Below are 19688 nucleotides of genomic sequence, written 5' to 3'. Positions count from 1 at the left end.
CGGAAACCTGGCTGGGGGCGGATAGCTCTGTAACCTGGGCTAAGGCCCTCCCAGCCGGGTATATGTTGAAAGAACAGGTTAGGGAATGTGGGCGAGGGGGAGGAGTGGCAGTGGTCCATAAAAGCCACATCATCTTGACTAGGAACTCGGTACCAAAACTGAGGCACATCGAGTGCATTTACCTGACTCTGAAAGCCAAAGACAGTACGGGGATTCTGTTGGTTTATCGTCCACCCCGTAACCTAACAGACTCCCTGGCCGAGCTGACACAGCTGATCTCGGAGCTGGTGTTGGAGTCCCCTAGGCTTATAGTCTTGGGAAACCTCAACATTCCCTTCGAGGCCTGCTTAACAGATCCAACAGGTGCGGCTCAGTTGTTCATGGAATCCATGACAGCCATGGGCCTGTCTCAATTGGTTTCAGGGCCAACACACTGTGCTGGTAACACACTCGATGTAGTCTTCAGTACGGTCCGAGAATGTCCGTGGGTTGGAATTAATGCCATCTCCCCCCTGTCATGGACGGACCATTTCCTGGTCAAGATAGGACTGGATGCCACTATCCAAAAACCCCTCGGGGGTGGTGGACCTATTAGAATGGTCCGCCCTCAAAGGCTGATGGAACCGAAAAGGTTCCAAGATGCCCTAGAGGGTTTTATGTTTGGGAATGATGGCGATGCTGTCGAAACCCTGGTTGATAACTGGGATAGGAATCTCACCGGGGCTATAGACAGTATCGCTCCCGAGCATCCTTGCCGGCCCGCTCCTAAGAAAAGACCCTGGTATACAGAAGATCTTCACCAGATGAAGCGGGCTGCACGACTAGAGCGCTATTGGAGGAAACATCAGAAATTATCTGACAGAACACTCCATGAGAACATGTTACGTTCCTACGGAGTGGCAGTCGGAGCAGCTACGGATGCGTTCTGTGCTGCACGGATTGCGTCAGCAGAGTCTCACCCAGCAGAGCTGTTCAGGGTGGTCAGGGAATTAACTCAAACCCCGGCCACCCAGAACCCTTTACTGGAACCAACTATTGCCTGCTGTGATGCTTTTAACAACTTCTTTGCTGACAAAGTCTCTCAGATAAGGGCTGATCTTGACGCCAGTCTTTGAGCAGAATCCTTAGTAGAGGCATCCAGCGCCTCTGGTAACAAGGTTATTCTGGATCAATTCGAGTTTGTGAGTACCGAGGACATAGACAAGCTCCTTGGATGCATGAAAAAGACGACTTGCCCTCTTGACCCTTGCCCTTCTTGGGTGACCGTGCAGGGAGGAGATGTTATAACATCTGCTCTTCATCGAATAATAAACACAACTCTTCGGGAAGTTACTATTCCAACATCCTTGAAACAAGCTCTCGTAAGGCCTCTGTTGAAGAAACCTTCCCTTGATTCCCTATCTATGAGCAATTATAGACCGGTCTCCCTGTTACCATTCTTGGGCAAGGTGATTGAGAGGACAGTTGCTTTTCTGCTCCAGGCAGTCTTGGATGAAACCGATTATCTTGACCCATTTCAAACTGGCTTCAGAGTGGGTTACGGAGTTGAGACTGCCATGGTCGCCTTAGTCGATGACCTCCGTCTGGCCACTGACAGAGGAGATATAACTCTGTTGGTGCTCTTGGACATCTCAGCGGCCTTCGATACCATCGACCATGGTATCCTTCTGGAACGCCTGGGAGAATTAGGTATCGGGGGCACTGCACTCCAGTGGTTCCGGTCCTATCTCTCAGGAAGGTTCCAGATGGTGAGGCTGGGGGACAGCTGCTCTCGGAAAAGAGAGCTTACATCGGGTGTTCCACAGGGCGCCATTTTGTCCCCCATGCTATTTAATATTTACATGAAGCTGCTGGGAGAGATCATCCGGAACCATGGAGCCCGGTGTTATCAGTACGCTGATGACACCCAGATCTATCTCTCCATGTCTCCGACTGATACAGTGACTAAGGATGGCATCTCTCCTCTGGATGCCTGCCTGGGCACAGTAATGGGCTGGATGAGGAAAAACAAACTCAGATTGAATCCAGAGAAAACAGAGGTACTCATGATAGGTTCCCCTAGCCCGGGCAGGGAAATTTCCCATCCAGTCCTCTGCGGGATTAAACTCCCTTTGAAGGACAAAGTGCGTAGTTTGGGAGTACTCCTGGATCCATCTCTACAGTTATCATCTCAAGTAGATGCAATGGCCAGGAGTGCCTGGTATCAGCTTTGGCTGATACGTCAACTACGTCCCTGTCTGGACCGGGGGCGGGTACCTAGAAAAAGTAGTACATGCACGGGTAACCTCTTGTTTGGATTTCTGCAATGCGCTCTACATGGGGCTACCTTTGTATCAGGTTCGGAAACTTCAATTGATTCAAAACACAGCAGGCCGGCTAATTACGGGGACATCGAGATCCGAACATATAGCACCTATTTTAAAATCTCTACATTGGCTGCCAATTTGTTTCCAGTCCCAGTACAAAGTGTTGGTTATCACCTTTAAAGCCCTAAATGGCTTGGGCCCGGGTTACTTGAGGGAACACCTCTCCCCCCCGCACACTCAGATCTACAGGAAAACCCTTACTTAGCTACCCTAAGATGAGACTGGCGATCACACAACAAAGGGCATTCACAGCAGTGGCACCTTCTCTATGGAATGCCCTACCGGAAGAGATTCGCCTCAGTGGAACGGCGGAAGCCTTTAAGAAGGCTCTACAGACTCATCTCTTCCTACAAGCCTACCCTCCCAATTCCGTCTGAGACCATCTCCCCCCCCCCCCCGTTGTCTTGATAAATAGTAATTCGCAGTTTAATAGTTTATTATGTGTTATAATATGTTTTAAATCTTGTTTCAATTCACTTCTTTTAATATGTATGTAGATGTGGATATTTAATTGTTCTTAATGTTTGTTTTTAATGATATTGTACACCGCTTTGATCGTAGGAAAAGCGGTTAACAAATAACAATTCCGTCTGAGACCATCTCCCCCCCCCCCCCGTTGTCTTGATAAATAGTAATTCGCAGTTTAATAGTTTATTATGTGTTATAATATGTTTTAAATCTTGTTTCAATTCACTTCTTTTAATATGTATGTAGATGTGGATATTTAATTGTTCTTAATGTTTGTTTTTAATGATATTGTACACCGCTTTGATCGTAGGAAAAGCGGTTAACAAATAAAACAATTTATAGGAACACAGTCTTCACCACAACTAGGTTTAAATAGCATGGAACTAGTCATTCCATGATTTTTAGCCAAGAAAGCCTGCATATTTTGTATTTTTTATAGATATTGGAGTACAGTGTATTTCAGACAAGAAATACACTATTATTTCAAATGAAATAACATTCAAGCCCAGGTGTCCTGATTCCCACCCCCCCTCTACCAAAGTCATAAAGGTTGTAAGCTATAATTCAATTTCTTCTCATTCAGAAGATTTGCAGTACTTGGGAACAATGAGTAACTTTACAAGTTTAGGTTGAAAGATTTGCAAGACAAAGGAACAAATGAGACCACCTGACTCACCGGGCTGGTCCAGTTGCTGCAGGGGAGGTCAGGTCCAGCTTCCTGCGGCCCTGTTCCTGGCCGCCCGCTCACTCGCAGGCTCCAGCCCCTGCTGGGCTCCAGCCTGGTTGTGGGTGGGAACTCCAGTGGCGGCTGCAGTGCTCCTGGCTCACGCAGGGCCCAGACTACAGCTCCCAGGCTCCCCTGGGAGCGGAAGCAGAAGCGCCGCACTGCCGGGCCACTTCCAGGCTGGGACTACAACTCCCAGCCTCCCTTGCAGGGGCAGAAGTAGCCCTGATTGGCTGTGAGCTGGAGCTGTGGCTCCGGATTGGCTGGGAAGTCAGGGGCGGGGGTGGGAGTGCCCCCTGGCTAGGGTCGCCATAATTGTCCACTAAAACCAGGGACAAAATGTAAGACAAATTCTTGACCAAACTGTAGGACAACTGCAGGACAAAACTCAGCCCAAAATATGGGACATTTAAGGTCCACCATTTTTCTTAAATGTCCTACATTTTGGGCTGAGTTTTGTCCTGCAGTTTTCCTACAGTTTGGTCTAGAATTTGTTCCACATTTTGTCTCTGGTTTTAGTGGACAATTATAGCAACCCTACCCCCATCTTCCTGGCCAATCATTGGCTGGAGGGCCTATTTAAGCCCTGGATGCCCCGGCTCTCAGTGCCATTGCCTGCCAGCTCCCCATCCTCCCTCCCTTATTTCATTTGTGCTCTTTGTCACAACTTTCAGAGGAGGCGGCCTTCTGTGGCAGCAGCATAGGTCTCGGATCTGATGGGTATGGTTTCCTGTGCTGCGGAGCACTGGATCGGGAGTCCCACCAGGACCTGGGGGTGTTGAGAACTAACCATGTCAACCAGTGTGGGGGCAAATTCAATTCAGTGTTCCCCGGTGACATGGGGCAAAGATGCACTTATGCACATAGCTGGCTCTTTAAGTGGTGAGCACACTTTAGGCCAGTTACCCCTCTGTCATCTCGAAGCCTGGCCGTTATCAGGCAATTCAGTTCATCAACCAACTCGGGTTGGTGGATGCCAGATCCAGACCCCATGCTTTCAGGCCAACCCTCTTTTCACTTGTTGCTGTATTCAATAAAGTTGTGGCCTTTTCTTGCCGACTGCTTATGTTATTCTCACCCTCCCCTTCCTCAGCAAAGGAGGATTGTGGTCTTTCTCTATGATTGGTAGCTGAAAGAGCTTCAACATTTTTAAAGGTCTCAGAAATGAACTGTTGCCACTGCAAAACTTTTCATTTCCAGATAATTGGGGGGGGGGGGGGGAGAAAGGCATGGATTTGGAGACTCATGTCAAATCTTGTGCTATCTTAGGTAGTAGACAGCCACCACATGGGTGTCTACTTTGGGAATCAAGTGGCATGGGAATGGTTGTATCCTTAAGATGGATAAGTGGCTCATGCTCCTGGAGCTGGAACTAAACCAAAAATTGATGTAAATATTAGTAACAAATTAACAGCTTTGCCTGGGCTGTCCCACATGTGGTGTAACTACATCCCAGTGTAGGAAGAAGTAAGCATCAGAAGTAAAGGAGTCAAAGTACAGTGGGCCCTTGGTATCCACCAAGGTTTGGATGCATCAAATAAAATGGCATAATAAAATGGTGTTCCTTATATAAAATGGTAAAAAGAAAGTTTGCTTTTTTGGAATTTATACTTTTAAAAATATTTTCAATCTGTGGATCATTGAGTCCATGGATAATGAATCTGTAGATATGGAGGGTCGACAATGAGATCTCAATGATGAGATAGCGTGGAAAACATATAACAAAAATGCCACTGCGTGGTGTGTTGGGGCGTAGAGAGATGCACTGTGTCCACTACGACCACATGCAGAGTTGATCCACGCAGGCAAGACGCCACGAGAAGGCTCTTGGAGAGACGTCTGTGAAGGCTTCAGGTAGAAAAGGAAAAATTCCTCCCACGCAGGATTCAGCCTTGAGCTCCTGGCTTGCAGAAATAACACTGCTGGACAGCAAGGCTCTCACTCAAAACAAGAGGGTTTTAATTCACTTATTGCAAACTATATACAGTATTGCACAGAGTACCAGACAGCCATCTTGGATACTCACAGCTCTATATATAGACAAAGTGCTTCGCCAGTCACCGACCACAACAACCCAACAACGGAGATAATCAGCCTCTCTCTTTTATCGGTGGTCTTCTGTGAAGTCATGTGATAGCCATGCCACCAATGAAACCTTGCTGGTTTCATCCCCAGTGCATGTTGCATCATATTGTATCCCATGATGTACCTCTGGCTGACATCTCCTACTTTCATGTTGCATCAGATTTCCTATGATGCACAGCTTCCAAATGCTGACTCACACACCTGCCACTTGAACCGTAGTAACCGCTGCTCCAGTTCCACCTAGTGGCCACATCCATGTCATTTCCAGGCCAAGTGTGCCACATAGTCCTGACATGATGGTAGGGAACAATAGTTTAATTTCTCTGAAGATGCCAGCCATAGATGCTGGTGAAACATCAGGAATAAACTCTTCTAGAACATGGCTACATAGCCTGTAAAACCCACAAAAAACTATGGATGACGGCCATGACAGCCTTTGACTTCACAATAGCTTAATTCTTTCTGCTCCTTTCTTGTTACCATATGAATAATGTGTTTTCTTTTGTTTTGTTTTTAAGAATAAAGGCTGCAACATTCCATCCAAAAGAATACAGAGGTAAAAGAAAAAAAATTCAGGTAAATCAATATTCAATCAAGGGATTTCAATACATTTCACAATTCTTCGTAGCAATGAAATGCTAAAATACAGGGCTGGTTTCATGGTTGAGGAGACCTTGATAGGCTTACTTGATTGCATGACTATGGCTGGTTACAGACCGGCACTTTAGTGCATGACGAGCACGCACTAAATGGCGGTGGCCCTTCCATACAGCCGCCGCCGTGAGGACGTCACGGCCGCGCCGCCTCTAGACGGGGCGGCGCGGACGCCACGTCCTTGCTCCCCCCCAGGGCGCTTAGTGCGCCCTGAACATGGAGCAGGAAGGAGCTCCGTTTTGGAGCTCCTTCCTGGTTTAGTCCACTGGGCGCAGCCTTCAGATGGCTGCACCCAGCGGACTAAAAGAGAAAGGGGCCAAGCGGCCCCTTTCTCCTCCCCGCCGCCGCGGGGTGTCCTTGGGGCTTGAAGCCCCAGGGACACCCCTTTTCAGGCTGTGGGGAAGCGGCGTTTTGCTGCTTCCCCGCAGCCTGAAAAGCGGCGGATCGGGGCCTCAGCGGCTGCCGCTCTGCATGCTGAGGCCCTGATACACCGGGGAAAGGGGCGGGTGCAGACCGCCCCAAATGGGCGGTCTATAACCCGCCCCATGTTTCTGCAACATCTATGTCTAACCACCTTTCTAATTTCCCAAAATTCCCCAGAACCATGGTAGCTTAGAGGTATTGTAAGAAATTTAAAGGGATGCTGATACTACTCAAGTGTGACATAAAATAAAAGATAAACATTAGCAGCAAACCCATCAGAACATCATGGATTGTAGATACTAGCACCAGCCCTGAATATATCACATTTATAAAATTCATCATGAATGGCTCTTATCCTTACCATGATGCATTAACATCTACCATTAACTTTTTCTCTGCTGGCTTTATTCCACTGTATTCTTTAAGAGCTGCAGGAGCAACAATACAGTATTTGTAAAAGCAAATCCTGGAAAATCTTAAATAAAAGAAATAGCATCAGAGGTCTACAGGTTATGTTTGAAATAGCAAAGAAGACATGAATTTTCAGAGTGACTCAGCAGTGAAATTCAGCTCCTTAAGTTTTACTCGTCTGTGACCATTTATTTTTTTGTCTACTGAGAATTACCATAATTGCATGTGCTAAGTGCAGATAAGCATGCTGTTCAATATGCGCTCTACAAAAAAAAAAAAGTCTACTCCCTGTTTCCAGTCACTGTACCCGTTAATTTAATGCCTGCCATTCTTGGTTGGATAGGGAAGGTTTTTCTAAATGGTATAGTAAAAGCTGCAAAGGAGCTTGAATTTCAATAAAGAAAATAATTAGCTCGTATTAATGAGATCTAAATTAGAAGGGAGATGGAAAAGGTCTTTCAACTTTTACTTTTCTCTATGATGCCCTATCTCACTCCAAATAATCTTCATAATGGAAAGTGAGGATGGGGAGCCTGTGCCTTTTCTAATGTTGTTGGACCATCTGCCAGCCCTTCAGATAATGGACCATTCTCTGTTAAAGGACATTTAGAGGGTATACAGACCAGCACTTTATGCTGGCCTGCACCCAAACTAAGGATGCAGTAGGGCTGAGTATTCACACGCTCAGAGCCATACTTTCACCGTACTTTTGCCCATCCAGATGGTGTGTGCCATGATGACATCCCTTGTGCACTGTGCCCAAATGGCGCTGCGCATGAGGGGCACCATATCACCATGCAGGGTGCTTTTGGCACCCCTTCTATAGCACAAATAGGAACCGTGTTTTGTGGCTCCCTTTTTACACCAGATTGGGGGTGTGGCGTGCGGTTGCTGTGTCCCCAACCTAGCGCTTCCAAGGTTGGCATAGAGCCGCCCCTTACCAGGCTGTCTGTACAGCCCCATAGTTGCCCTGGACAGAAACTTTCCAGAGATATCATACAGAGAGGAATCCACATAAAGGAACATATTTTCACTCACTGATTTCTCAAACAGGTGCTGGTGGAGATGAGACCCTGACTGCATGTGTAATTTCTCTTTGCCACACAGAGCATATAGTAATTAAAGTTCCATCAAGGCATTATGAATTATCAGGGATTCGTCTATCTGAAGAGAGGGCAACCTGCAGAAACTGGTTAACATCTCTGTCCCTGGTGATTTCCAAGGACTGCACAGACTACCATTAAAGATCAGAATCAAACTAAACCAGAAGTGGCCAGAAGTTCACTGTATTTAAAAGATGGATCACCCTTATTTAAAAGGTAGACTGTCCTTGAAGGCCTCTGGGCCAGGCCAGAAAAAAAAGGTGTCTCAAGAATCCTAGAGGATTCTGCAGCCTTATGGTCTGTACTTTGCTCAGTCATGTTCTACTCCATGATTGGCCAGCCCTGAAAATATAGCTTCTGCCTCATAGTGGTTGCAAATGGGGATAATATGTATTTGAGGATGGACAGCTTTTAAGTCCTTAAAGAACCTGATATGCTTTGCTGTTTCAAATTCATATTAAATTGGATTGTCTATTTTATTTTAAAGGATCTGAAGATTTTATTCTGCAGTCTGTCCATATGAATCATTCTAGACTTATCAGGTTTGAAAAACGTCCTTGCCAAATTTTTTATACTATCTATCTGGTTTTTATAGTGGAACTTGCTTTTCATAGAGAAGACAGAATCACTTACTTTCAATGGACTAAGATATTTAGTATAATCTGAGTGGTCAATAAATGGCAATCAATAGGACAAATCCTACTTTCTGGGTGGTTCCATCTGGGTGGTTCTGGGTGCATGAGTAAAGTGCCATCTATAGGTAGTGAGGTTTCTTAGCATCAGGTTATCTGGGACAACAGGAAACAAGAACAGATCCTCTAACCCCACACAATTTTGTTCATCCAAGCTACTTGCAAAGGAATTAACCTAACAGGTTTTTCCAAGATTGTGTTGGCTGCCTTGTGAACTCAGAGGTAGCTCAATCCCATATATATTTACAGAAGAAAATCCCATTTGCACATGAAAGTGGCAGTAAAACTTACTGAATACAATTGGATTTGCTTCTGAGTAGGCATGCATAAGATGAAGCTTCAGTGGAGCTAGATTTTAGGCAAATGTAGAAAACTGACTCATTTCCAATGGAATACTGTAATGTTAATTTCCCAAACAGCAGCCCCAGTTTAAACATTATTTGAAAAATGGCAGTGGGTGATACAACCTCTAAAAAGTTTTTAAAAATCAAAGTGCTTATTAATAGTTCCTTATATTTAAATTTAAAAAAATCATAACCTGCTACTTTCAAGTAAATTGCTTAATACTGTTCCTTTTAAAATTGTTTTTTCCATATTGCTAGTCAGTTCTGTTGTTCATTAAATGAATGCCCTTCTGCTTTTTCCAACGAGGCTTCCGGGAAGATGGCAGAGTAAGAAGTCGCAAGTCACAAAGGCAGGTGACAAGCGGCACCAGTCGCGGGCTTATTAGCCAGTTTAAACATCAACTTTCGGCAGCGAAAGGCGGCTAGAATATCCCCCCGATAAAGGGGATCCAGACGGAGCCCGACGGGGTCCCTATTTAGAGGATTCCTTTGGATTTTCCCTGACCACAGGCGGGGACCCAAAGAGACTCTGGGGGACGGAGGGCGAGCCGCGGCCGCGAGCGGTGGCTGAAACCACATTAGAAGGACCACAGCAGCAGACTCCGCTTTTTGAGACTCCCATAAGGGAAGAAAAGAAGATTTGGTAAAGCGCATTTTGGAATAGAAATAAAGATTCTTGGGAGCAATACTTCATCAGAGGATTGCAGAGCCCCGTGAAGGAGCCCACAGGGAGGGAGAAAGGCTAATGGAAATGGGACTATGTGGTGTAAAACACTGACTGAATAAGGAGTTGTAATTTGGGGAGCTTATCAAGTATCAGCTAAGAGGATATAGAAGGAGAAGAGAACGGTCTGGGAAAGAAAATAAGAAAGCCGCTGAAGGGAGGGAAGAGGAGGAAGAAGGGGAGATATAAGTACGAGTGTGGAGAGAAGTGAGGTGGAGAAAGAGAAAGGGACCGGAGGAGAAACGGACCAGCCCAGAGGGAAAAAGGACAAGAAGCAGATGAAAGCGAGGATGAGAAGCAGACGAAAACGAGGACGAGAAGCAGACGAAAGCGAGGACGAGAAGTGGAGGAAGAGGATAAACTGAGGAAAGCTGAGAGACTTTACTAATTGGGAAAAAGAAGCGGGCACCAAGACGTAGAAGGGGGGGAGAAAGCACGAAGAATTGGGTAAAAGATAGGGCAGGCAGATTAAGAGGAAAAAAGAGAGGGAATTAGTTATAATCGCGGGGTGTGGGGAGTAAATAAGCAAGTAAAAGAGGAGTACTTGCGCCCTGTTGAGTAAAGCTCGGCGTTTTCAAGGACACGGCCCGCATGGAATACAGGAAATAAGGGAACGGAAGTGAGAAAGTAAACGAAAGGAGAAGGAGGCTCAAGGAAATAAGCAGTAACAGAAAATATAGCGACCCCGAAAGGGGAGGAGGGTTATAGCAATTAACCTGGAGTGATAAAGAAATAAGACAGAAAGGAAATAGCGACACACTGAGGTTAGGAGGGAAACTGCAACGTCTCTAAGAAAGTTGAAATATAGAAGGTGGTGTCCTGAATTTAAGCTTACTAGATATATAACAAGAAATAGAAAGGGGATAGAGATCCACAGGAAAAAGAAGGGAGATATTGAGCTGACAAATAATCAAATACCCAATAATAATTATTAATCAAAGAATTGTACTAGGTTAATAATTAATAATTAAAATAAACCCAGTTTGAGATTAACTGCCCTGCTCTAGTAGCTAAATTGAGATTTAGTAGTGATTTGCAGAATCGAGATAGTATGTTTGAAGGAGAAAGGAAAGAAAAGACATGAGTAAAGTTTATACAACATCAATGGTGACAACAAGAGAAATGGCAGCAAGGGAGAGGGAAAGAGAAAAAAAGGCGCAAGGACAAGGAGAACAAAAACAAACAGTAGTAAGAAGGGCATCAATTGAATTGAAAACACCAGATCCGAATTTTAAAGTACTGGAAGCAATACAAAGAATTGAGATGAACATAAGACAAGAGATTAAGGATTCAAGGGATGAATTAAGAAGAGATTTTAAGAGAGATATTGATGACTTGAAGGACACAATGAAAGGAATGATGGCAGATATAAGGACAATGAATAGAAGAATGGGAGAGTTAGAAGTAAGGACGGAAAAGGTTGAAAAAATTACTAAAGACTTAGAACATGTACAAAAACAGGAAGTAAACCAACAAAGATTGAAAGAAGTTAAAGAGAGAAAAAATGTATAAAAATTCGTGGAGTAAAGGAACAGTACAATGAAAATTTGTATGATAAAATTATCCCAGTCCTGGTGGAACTACTAGAAGCTTCAACAGATTATGTGGACGTGGAGGTGGACAAAATCTTTCGAATAAATTCAACGGCAGTGAGGAATCGAAATTTACCCAGGGACATTGTTGTATATTTTATACGGGAAAGAATAAAGGACAAGATTATACAGGAAAGTTATGGAAAAAGAGTAAATATAGATGGAATATCAAAATCTTTAAAGATGTCCCCGCGGAGATGCTGAGAAGAAGAAGAGACTACACACTGCTAACAAGAATGTTACAAGAGAGATCAATTAGGTATAAATGGGAACCCTTGGAAGGGATATCATTTACATGGAGACAAAAGCAAGTGAAGATAGACACTCCGGAAAAAGCAAGAATCTTCTATAACAGATGGTTTAAGGATGAGGAACCAAGAGACAGAGAAAGGAAAGAAAAAGAAAGATCAAAACTAGAAGAAAGCGCCAAAGAAAGACCAACGTCAGGAGAGAAAAGTGAACATACGGGAGTAACAGAAGAAAAAGAATTACATGACGAAGAAAAAGGAGCGGTTGGAGGAGTTATAGATAAAGAACTTGAACTGGAAATCATTAGAGCGGCGCTAGAGGAAGAAAGGCAAAGAGAAGAAGAAGAGAGAGAGAGGACGAAGAAGAAGGAGAAGAAGAAGGAGGAGCGGAGGTATAGAATAACAGAGAATAAGTGAAACACAATGAAGTTCCTTTCATGGAATGTGAAGGGAATAAACTCAAAATTTAAGAGGAAAAAGATTTTTCATGAACTAGAAAAGGAAAAATTCGATATTATTAGTATTCAAGAAACCAGGATAAGAATACAAGATGTTAAATACATCAGAAATCCTAAATTAGGACAAACGTTTATAAGTGCAGACAAGAAAAAGAAAAACGGAGTAGCCATTTACGTGAAAAATAATATCCCGGCCAAGGAAAAGATAAATGATGAAAATGGAAGATACATTGGAATTGAAATTGAATGGAATGGAAAGAAGACTCTGATATTGAATGTTTATGGACCACTACAAAATAAAGGAAAATTTTACAAGAAACTGCTCAGACGATTAGAAAATCTGGAGAACTTTGACCAACATATATATATGGGAGATTGGAATGGCGTTTTGGAACCTAAATTAGACAGGCAATCTAAAAAGAAAATTCAAGACCAACAAGGGAAACTCCCCAATAATTTTTTTGAACTACAAGAACACTTTTCTTTAATTGATCCCTGGAGATATAAATTTCAAAATTTAAAGGACTATACATTTTACTCAAACCCACATAATTCGGCCTCGAGAATAGATATGTTTTTCATATCGAAAAAGGTAATTCATGAGATAAAAGATGTCAAAATAAGGATTAACAAGATGTCGGACCATAACCAAATTATATTAGAACTGAAACAAAGAAGGATGGAATTTGCGTGGAAACTGGATGAGAATTTATTAAAAGATGAAGGAATTAAGAATCAGATTAGAGAGCAGATTAAATTGTACTTAAAAGAGAACCTAGACCCAAATATGAAGACAAAGGTAATATGGGATGCGATGAAGGCGGTGATAAGAGGATTTATAATAAAGAAAAGCTCAGAAAAGAAAAGAGAGAAGAAAAATGAAATCATCGCAATATCAGAAAAGATCCAAGAACTTGAGAAAGAATTGATGGAATTTAAGGGTGAAAATAAAAAGTTGACGAAAAGACTGACAATCTTGAAAAACCAATTGGATAGTAAATCTAATGAAGAAATAAGTAAGAATATGAAATTCTTAAAACAGAGACATTTTGAATATGGGAATAAAATAGGCAGCTATTTGGCTAAGAAAGTAAGAAAGAAAAAGGAAAAAAAGTATGATATGTGAAATAAAAGAAGATCATGGGACATATACAGAGCAAAAAGAAATTAAAAGAATTTTTTTGAAATATTTTCAACAGTTATATAAAAAGCAACCAGAAGGTAAAGAGATAGAGAAAAAGATTCAGACATACCTGGAAGATATTGAAAAATTAAATATAACGGAAGAAATGAGAAAACAGTTAGATAATAATATAACTAAGACTGAAATTAAACAAGCAATTAATAGAATGAAAAATGGGAAATCGCCCGGCCCAGACGGCTTCACAGCCGGGTTTTACAAAACCTTTAGTCAAGATTTAGAGGATCTTCTTCAAAAAACGCTAAACAAGATATCAGAGGAGGGAGTCCCAGATACCTGGAAGGAGACTAACATAGTGTTAATCCCGAAAGAAGACAAGGATAAGACAAATAAACAAAATTATAGGCCGATATCCTTGTTAAATTGCGACTATAAGATTTTTGCAAGTATAATAGTGGAACGAATCAAAAACATACTCAGAAATTGGATATATCAAAATCAATGTGGATTTCTCCCAAAAAGACATACAAAACAACATATGAGAACAATTATTAACTTGATTGAATTCTACGAAAAAAATCCAGGGAAAGAAGCGACGATTCTGTTTGCAGACGCCGAAAAGGCTTTTGATAATCTAAATTGGACATTTCTATTAGAACTTTTTAAAAAATTAGATTGGGGAAAGAATATTTTTTCATGGATAAAACAAATATACAAGGATCAAAGAGCAAAAATAATAATAAATGGAAGTAAAACAGAGGAATTTAAAATTGAAAAGGGCACGAGACAAGGATGTCCCCTTTCCCCCCTCCTTTTTATCACATGCTTGGAGATTTTATGTAAGAAAATAAGGGCGGATAATCAAATAAGAGGTATGCGAATAAAAGGAAATGAAATTAAGATCTTGGCATATGCAGATGATATCGCCTTAGTTGTAGAAGAGCCATTAAAGAACATACCGAAAGTATTAGAAATCATTGAACAATATGGAAGGTGGGCGGGTTTAAAGCTGAATAAAAGCAAATCGGCTATGTTAGTACTAAATATGGAGGAAAAGAAAAAGAAGAAACTTCAAGAAGAGACTAACATACAAATACAGAAAAAGATAAAGTACTTAGGCATTGAATTGACTAGTAGAAATTTGGAACTCTTTGACAATAACTATAAAAAAACATGGCAACAGATTAGAACGAAACTTGTAAGTTGGTCCAAACTAAAATTGTCACTAATGGGGAAAATTTCATTAATTAAGATGAATGTATTACCAAAACTGATGTTTTATTTCCAGAATTTACCCATTATACTAAGCGAAAAAAATTTCAATCAATGGAAAAAGGATATTCAAAAATTTATTTGGAGTGGAAGAAAATCGAGGCTAAAATGGAAGAATTTGATTGATTCGAGAGAGAGGGGTGGATTGGCTGTACCTGATCTAAAATTATACTTTCACACAAACTGTTTGGAATGGATATTAGAATGGATTAAACTCAAAAATGAAGACTTGTTAAATCTAGAGGGATTTAACATTGAATTCGGATGGCATGCATACTTATGTTATGGCAAATTAAAGCAAAATAGAATTTTTAATGACCACATAATTAGAAGAACATTACTAAAAATTTGGGCAAAATATAAAGGGAAATTATACAGGCAATTACCAATATGGACCTCACCGCATGAAGCCTTCATGAAAAGAAGCAAATTAGAAGGAAAGGGATAGTTGAGGTATGAGGAATTAACGAAAAACCGAAATGGGAAGATTGTTATGAAAAGTAAGGAACAACTAGAACAGGAGGACATAAACTTAGGGTGGTTTACATACAGACAACTCTGGGAGAAATTTAATGAGGACATGAGATGCACAGGAATATCAAGGGAAAGAACGGAATTGGATACAATAATATTAAAGAGTGATAAGGATAATAGGGGGCTTATCTCAGAACTATATAAATTATGTCTAAAGATAGAGCTTGAAGAAGAAGTGATTAAAACAAACATGGTTGAATGGGCAAGAAATATTGGAAGAAACATAAAATTGGAAAATTGGGAAAGAGCGTGGGGGAAGGATCTGAATTTTACAGTATGTATTGATATAAGAGAGAATTTTATTAAGATGTTACACAGATGGTACCTCCCACCGGCAAGAATAGCGAAAATATATAATACGAATGAGATAATGTGTTGGAGATGTAAAAAGGAATACGGGTCCCTGTTTCACATGTGGTGGACGTGCCCCATAATTAAAAAGTTTTGGTGGGAAGTATATAAAGCTATAAGAGAAATATATCATATAAAGGTTATATTAACACCAGAAACCTACCTCTTGAACATAATTGAAGATAAGGAAATAAGGAAATACTTAAAACCAGTATTATATCTTATCACGACGGCAAGGATAACAATTGCTAAAAATTGGAAGAAGCAGGGGAATATTGAGGTTGGTGAATGGCTAATAAAGGCTGTAGACGTAATTGAGATGGATATGATTACAATGAGATTAAGAGATGAAGATGATTATGAAAGTAGTATTGAAAAAACGTGGAAACCACTGTTAAAGTTTTGTGAAAAAAGATGGTTTTACTCAAATACTTGAAAGATCAATAAGCTTGTATTTTTTTTTGTGTGTATATATTGAAATATCGGTTTCAAGGAGTAAACTGGGCAAGGGAAAAATGAAAAGAAAAGAAAGAAAATAAAAGAAGTATAGGGTGAGGACAACTCTGGTAATAAACAGAAGAAAAGAGCAAGATAATATTTGATAATAGAGATCTAACACATAGTCTGTAATAAGTAAGCAAAAAGCTTGGGAAAACATTGTGGAGAGATGAAGTCGGATAAACGGACATATGAAACGAGGAATGTATATAGAAGAGCCGTAAAATGAGTAATCCGAATTGATTGAATAGTGGGAGGTAAGACCGGAAGACAAAGACTGTAGAAAAGATATATGTGTAAGATATTATTACATATAGTCCAATAATGTTGTTTAAGAAGAAATATAGTATAGTATAAGATACAAGGTGGTACTAGGGGGGAGGGGAAAGAGGAATATAAGAATATGTACAAGTTTCTTAGTTTGTTACTTTATTTGTTTATGAATGCATTTATACTGTAAGATCTATTTTAAAAATTAAAAAAAATTGTTTTTTCCATATTGCTAGTCAGTTCTGTTGTTCATTAAATGAATGCCCTTCTGCTTTGTTATCATATTTTCATATTATTTTATAAATTGTAAACAATATTCCTATTTCTCATGGCTTGGATGCAATGTCAAGATGGGCCTCAGGTAAAGGGGAAGAAACTAAGTGTTAGCTAACATCCTTGAAAATAATATTCTTAGAATATCAACTATAATATAAAATATTTGTAATAATTTGATCCAGGTGTTGTAGGCTGCTTCTTATTGGCTGCTGTAGCTCCTCCCTTCCTCCTCTCCCTCTAAAAATTTCTCAGTCCACACCACTGCCAGGGATCAGCAGTCAGGAATGGTAATCAAGCAGAAATAATGAAATACTAAAATTTATTATTTACAATGCCATAACAATCACTTTATATGACACTATTGCCTCCATAGTTTTTCTTCTTATCAGTTTCCCCAGTCCTGCTCTCACCCCTTTCACCCTACCTTAAATGTTTGAAATCACAACACAGTCTTCTTTCTTCATTTGAAGCACATGCCATTGTTACGCAAAATGCCTATTTCGACTGCCTTTATAGGCACATAGTTCTTTTGCTTTTAGTTCTTGGTTTTATTTCCCTCTTTCTTGTGCAGTTTCTCTGTCTTCTCCTTACCTTTTCTCTCCTTCTGCTACATTCTTTTTTTCCTGTCCTCCAACTACTGCCCAAAAGTATACTGTATTGCCTAGTCTCTCTCCCTTACTTGTCCTTTTTCTTGCCCACTCACAATTCACAATTCCTTTCCTTCCTTCTCTCTTATGCTCTTCCCTCTCCCACCCATAATTCCTGGTTAAATGTCTCCTCCTTTACTTTATCTCTCTTCTTCTTCTCCTCCCTCCTACATCTTTTATTTGTACTCATCATTTTACTTCTTCTCTAGTACACTACTTTCTCATGCTCTGTTCTTCTTGCCCCATCATCAACTCTCATTCTCTATTTTTACCTCACTTCTCCTAAACACAGTAATCTTCTTCCTTCTTCTTGCCTCTCCTCTTTTTCTCCAATTCTTTTATCCTTTTCTACCAAAAAAAACCCAACAAAACAAAACAAAATCAAACCAACTCCTCCCTTGCTATTCCACAACTAGTTAGGCTATTGTGCTATCATATATCACCACCACCACCATCATCATTATCGTCATTGTCATCTATCTGTCCCACAATATTTTATAATGATTGTTATTGTGATTATGACTATTTTGAGGATGTAAAAAAAATTCACAACTTGATTGAGGGAAAAAGGAAGGGAAAGGAAAGTGGCCAATGATGAGCACCAGTTAATGGTCTCCTTCTCTGGCCATGTGGCAGTTGGGCAATGTCCAGGAAATTTAAAGTCTATTTGCATATCAAGAAGGACTCCTCTTTTGCAATCCAATATATGTCTCCATTCCTGTAAGGCCACAGGCCTCTTGTACACAGAAGACAATGAATTCCTCAAGAAGTCTCCATGTTTTTGCATCAGGAACATTTGGGTAGGTGCTGAGGTAAAACATGCCAATCTAGTCCAAATTTGAGAAGAAAAAAAATTGTTTTACCTTGGTTAAAGATCCCAGTCAGCTGGCTCACTCATCAGAGTTCCCCTGTTGAAGCTACAATGTGGTATCTCACAATCCAGAAAACATGCAGGGGTAGCTGTGTTGGCCATTCAGTGAATTCAAACAAAAATCCACAAAACAGTGATACCTTTATTGGCCAAGCAAAATGCACAATATACTTGTTGCAAGCTTTCAAAGCTCTATTGGCTTCTTCATCAGGCAAGATGTTACATACGAATCAGGAGAAAAATTAGAGACGTTAGTAAGATGTCTTCATTTTGTTGTTTCTGTCCTTAAAACGTTTGGCTTTTCTGTTCAAAGCAGATCTTGGGGAACTTTCTTTGGCTATACTACAGTTCCATATGTTGTTAAAAGCAATGCTTGTGAAGGTGTTAAAACAAATCTGTGAACGTTTTCTACTTGTTCAGAGCAGATTGTCAAAAACAAAATTCTTAAAGGTTTCGTTTAAACAGATTTTGCTAAGGTGTTAAAAAACAGAGTTGGGAACTTTGAAAACATTATTTCAACCGGAAAAATATTTCTCATGAAAGAGACTTTGTGGATTTTATTTCAAAGACATGTTTTGAGCAACTGTGGTTAATGCTTCATGTATCATGCTTAATGACATCATGTCTGTCCATCCCCTATGACAATCTCAATGGAACATTCCTAGATCTCAGGTTTGGCCCAGAAATTTTAGGTTCTGGAATGGTTATGCCTTGGTAATCTGACTTGCAAACTGACTTCAACGTCATGAATGAGTTTGGAAAGAAGTGCATCAGCATTACCATAAATAATAAATTAATTGATTCTTTCTTGTGTCTTGCAGTTGTCAACACTGTGCAACCTAAGTGAGTAGAAGTAAAATGAATGTGATGGTATCTGAAATTAGGAATGGTGTGCTATTTAGTGCACCATATGTGAAAGATCAAATAAAAGATTAATGACAAATGCCATTTTTGGAAAGCCTTACTAAAATCTTGAGTGCCATGAAAGGACACAGATTGTTTGTAGCTTGATTCATTATTGTGTGAATTTTAATTCAAGGAAGAGAGGCCTTTATTTAAAAGTTAAAACTGTTTAAGAAATTTGGCTAAACATGGCTACCATGTACTTTAACACATGGAGAGAAATGCTATTGGCTGCTGTGCTTCAGGCACACAGGCAGCTCTAATGAGAACCAGTGAGGCACAGTAGTTTGATTGTTGGATTACAAATCTAGAAACCAGGGTTCTATTCCCTGTCCAGCCATGAAACCCACTGGGTGACCTTGGATACATCACATGCTCTCAGCCTCAGGGTAAGGCAATGACAAACCTCCCTTGAACAAATCTTGCCAAGAAAACCTCATCATACGTTCACCTTAAGGTACCATGTACTTTAACTCATGGGGAGAAAAGCTATTGGCTGTTGTGCTTCTGGCTTAAGTCAGAAATGACTTGAAGGCACACAACAACAACAACAACAACAACAACAACAACAACAACAACAAAAAGCTGTGACAGGTAAGACACTAAGGAGTTTATCACACAGGAGGAATTTCT

The sequence above is a fragment of the Sceloporus occidentalis genome, unplaced genomic scaffold (genome assembly GCF_023333645.1).
Source record: "Sceloporus occidentalis isolate IW3139 unplaced genomic scaffold, rSceOcc1.0.p SCAF_4, whole genome shotgun sequence".
Classification (NCBI taxonomy): Eukaryota; Metazoa; Chordata; class Lepidosauria; order Squamata; family Phrynosomatidae; genus Sceloporus; species Sceloporus occidentalis.
Note: the sequence above shows the minus strand (reverse complement) of the source record.